Source organism: Corythoichthys intestinalis, chromosome 5, assembly GCF_030265065.1.
Source record: "Corythoichthys intestinalis isolate RoL2023-P3 chromosome 5, ASM3026506v1, whole genome shotgun sequence".
In the NCBI taxonomy this organism is placed as follows: domain Eukaryota; kingdom Metazoa; phylum Chordata; class Actinopteri; order Syngnathiformes; family Syngnathidae; genus Corythoichthys; species Corythoichthys intestinalis.
The window spans coordinates 30,842,128-30,846,686 of NC_080399.1; positions in this window are offsets into that span (position 1 = coordinate 30,842,128).

Sequence of the window (4,559 nt, forward strand, 5' to 3'; positions counted from 1 at the left end):
TAGTAGCGCTACAATGGCATCGCTGGCAAAAATAAATCTAATATGTAGAATAAAGAGGAAAAATGTAACGAATAATGTGTTGCCTAGTAGCGGAGTAAGAGTAGCATTTTTATTTACAAATCTTCTCAAGTAAAAGTAAAAAGTATGGTTTGGTAAAACTACTCTTTAAAGTACATTTTTCTCAAAAAGTTACTCAAGTAAATGTGACAGAGTACATGTAACGCCATGTTACCCACCTCTGCTAACTTTTCGCTTGTTGGCACAGACGAGGTCACTTTGCTGTGAATTGGATCGCCATTGTTTTGTTAGATTACTCAAAGACAACCAACTAAATATTTTACACACACTGATGTAAAAACGTAATTCGCAAATCGATCATGTCGATTTCCAGGCAGGCCCTTCAGAAGATGCCACTTCCTCTTTCAACAGTTTTTTAATCAATTTAATTGTTTTACTGTTTTCCGTACACGGCCATTTACAATATCCACCTGGTTATATCTTTGCCAACAGGTTCTACTGCATTATTTTCTAAACTTTGTTACTATTATTATTATTATTTTCAAATATGCACCTTTTGGGTGAGAAGGGGGTGGGTTCATATCTTTTTAATAAGGTTTAACAAGGTCTTAGCAGAGTGTTGAGGCGCAAGCAAGTCTTTAAAACACTAAATATAACCAGTGCAATCTCAGATTCCAATCTTAATATTGAAACCCATATTTACCACCAATTTATAGGCTCTCTTTCTCATCCCTGTGACAAGATTGATGATTATATTACTTTTCACTGACCTCTTTGTACTCTATAAAAACTGTTTTGGGATTACTGCGGTTGGTGGTGCCACATTCCTACTCGGGAATTTTTATAAGTGTTTTATAAGTATTCTTTTTCTACAACTTTTCATCATTGATTGTAAAAATTAAAGTGCCTGCGACAGCATAAAAAAAATCTTAAATAGCATTATTATGTGAATTAGATTCATATTTTGAGACGATTCGACTATATACAACTATTTGGCAAAGCGCATATGATGAGAAATTAGTCTTTTAATCTGCTGTTTAGCCCCTGCCTGTCATTATAGCGCTCTAGCGTCCCCAGATGGAGGATGACGTCGGCAGGGTCACGATTTCATCTGATTTAGAATTCAGCCCATTGAGACATAATTTTTCAGAACGAGGAAAATGCGGCGAAGAGAGCAGCAAAATATCATTGTTTCAATCTCTTCAATATTTTACAGGATATTCTTTTTAAGTACTTTTCCCCAATTGCTAAATAAATGGTATGGTCATGACAAATAACAGTCTTGTGTTAAATGGAATATGAAATATTAAAAATGTATTTAATCAGTACGACATGGCAAAATTACTCCATAACGGTCCAAACTGTCAACTTCTTGCACCTCCCAAACGATATTTTATGCCACTGGAGTTAGCCCGTTTTTTTTTTCATTTCCCTGCCCCAGCTTCGGAGAACGTAAACAAACCAGGAGGCATGACAACTAGCCGACATGCAAACCCGAACCGAGCAGCGTTTTCAAGTCTTATTTTCACCTTTCGAAGCGAAAAATCACGCAGAACTACCCCGCAATGGTGGGTTTGTTGATTGTCTTCACGGATCGGCAACCCCGTCGGCGGTTAGCAAGTTACAGCTCGTCGTTCCCCCTGCCGCGGGCAGGAGAGCTCGTTTGCCGGGGAAGCAGCTGAAGAATGACCGCCAGACAAACCGGCCGACGTCATAGGAGCGCGTAGCTCCCCGAGCCCAACCCGAGGATAGTGGTCTATTGCGGGGCATATGCAGAGGGTAGAGGGGGCTGGAAGTCTGGACGATATGGAGAACCACATGAGCATAAGCCGAGAATAGCACTCTCCTGGCGGGCACGCAAAGAGGACCGAGGGGGATGTGCGACAAGCTGCCGGTCGCCGGCCGAGTGGCATTCTCTGTGGACAAGGAGCATTGTCAGCTACAAGATGCAAACCACCTCCTTAATAAAACGCGTGCCATGATTCCAGAATTTGACATAATACAAAACACAATGTTTACTCACTTTCTCGTGAGTTCAATGGTCCCACAGTTGTTGGACTTGTTTTGGCCGATCTCTGGGTGAAGGGGAACTTTTTGAAACCCAAAAAGTCTCACACGCCTCTCCCTGGTGCAGCAACGGAACCCTGCAGCAAATTTGGCTGGCGTGACATGAAAAATAAACGAATTAATCTGCAAAATCAATCCGCAAATGAAACCTCAGTCCATCTGCATGCTATAAAGCAATGCTGTTATTTTGAGATGCTGACGGGTGACGTCACATTCGCATTCGTCTTCAACCCGAGACTGGAGCTGGAAGTCACTCATTTTTATCGCGCGGCATTCAAAAAATGAATAAATAAAACGATCGTTCCCACACACATCCAAGCGGTCCATTTCATTCAGGAGCATAAGATACTGCGTGAAATATTAAATGAACATGCTTTTTGCTGTCATAGGCACTTTAAGTTTGACTACTAAATATGATTTCTGCAAAGGAAATAATTGTTCGTGTTTACTTATTATAAAGTGGGGTGACTGTCCTAATACAAATACAGTACTGTATACTCTACTTAGTCTGTACATTTAAGTTACAGTATATCTCTGTGTTTGAGTTATTGTGTTTAACAAATTATCAAATGTATGCTCTATCATATCTTAATGTTTTAGTTACATCTTGCTAAACAATGAGCAGCCAATTTCGCTGACTGAAATGTGATGTGATGTGTTTATATTTTTGGATGACAAGCGTTTGGATTGAATTTTGTTGTATTAAAGAACGAACTCATAAGGAGCGGCGTGAGAGTTTTACTTGCCCGCTGACTGGCGGTGCGCGAGGGGGACGGAGCGAGAAGATCGTCGGGCTGAAGGCTTTTTAGCGTTGCGGATCCTACAGGAGCTCTTTGTGATTCAGATCTGGACTCATTGCTGGCCACTTTACAAGTCCTTTCTCTCAAACCATTTTCTAGTGCTTTTTGAATTGTGTTTTGGGTCGTCCTACTGGATGACCCATGACCTCCGAGGGAGACCCAGCTTTCTCACACTGGGCCCTACATTATGCTGCAAACTTTGTTGGTAGTCTTCAGACTTCAGAATGCCATGCACAAGGTCAAGCAGTCCAGTGCCAGAGGTAGCAAAGCAACCCCAAAACATAAGGGAACCTCCGCCATGTTTGACTGTGGGGACCATGTTCTTTTCTTTGAAGGCCTCGTTTTTTTCCCCTTTAAACTCTATGTTGATGCCTTTTCCCAAAAAGCTCTACTTTTGTCTCATCTGACCAGAGAGCATTCTTCCAAAACGATTTTGGCTTTCTCAGGTAATTTTTGGCAAACTCCAGCCTGGCTTTTTTATGTGTCTGGGTCAGAAGTGGGGTCTTCCTGGGTATCCTACCATACAGTCCATTTTCATTCAGATGCCGACAGATCGTATGGGTTGTCGCTGTTGTACCCTGGGACTGCAGGACAGCTTGAACTTGTTTGGAAGTTAGTCGAGGTTCTTTATCCACCATCCGCATAATCTTTCATTGAAATCTCTCGGCAATTTTTCTTTTCCGTCCACATTAAGGGAGGTTAGCCACAGTGCCATGGGCTTTACACTTACTGATGACACTGCGCTTGGTAGACACAGGAACATTCAGGTCTTTGGAGATGGACATGGCCTCGAGATTGCCCATGCTTCCTCACAATTTTGCTTCTCAAGTCCTCAGACAGTTCTTTGGTCTTTCTTTTCTCCATGCTCAATGTGGTACACACAAGGACACGGGACAGAGGTTGAGTCAACTTTAATCCATTTTAACTGGCTGCAAGTGGGATTTTTTTTATTGCCACCACCTGTTATGTGCCACAGGTAAGTAACAGGTGCTGTTATTTACACAAATTAGAGAAACATCACATGATTTTTCAAAGGGTGCCAATACTTTAGTCCGGCCCATTTTTGGAGTTTTGTGTAAATGATAATGATTTGATTTTTTTCCCCCATTCTCTTTTGTGTTTTGTTGTTGCAAGCAAAATAAATGACGATATTACTACCAAAGCATTTGTAATTGCAATCATTTTGTGGGAGAAACAGAGCATTATCTGACAGAATTGCAGGGGTGCCAAGACTTTTGGCCAGCACTGTAGCTTAACTCTTTGGCTGCCAAGGGAATCCCATATTAACTGGGAGGGGCTGGAGTTGAAATAGATTGAATGTCTATTGCTGTCAGTAGGTGTTTTCAATAATAATTTACCGATTTGACTAATTTACATACAATGCTACCTTGGCTGGCAGTACATCAATTAACTTTTCAATAGAGGTCCACTGTAGTGAGCACTCTCTGAAAGGTTTAAAATCATTACTGACTTTAAAATCAGAATTCTGAGAATAAATTCATAACTCTCACATTAAAACGGACGATCCTGTCCACCGTTTTTCCCTTCGCTGGTTCGAACCATTATTTTGCAATTTGTAATACAAACGTGTAACTTTCTAATCGTATACACAGACCTGTTCCCTCAGTATTTGTAAGACATTGCCATCTAGTGGCCAAACGGGTAAAACATCCA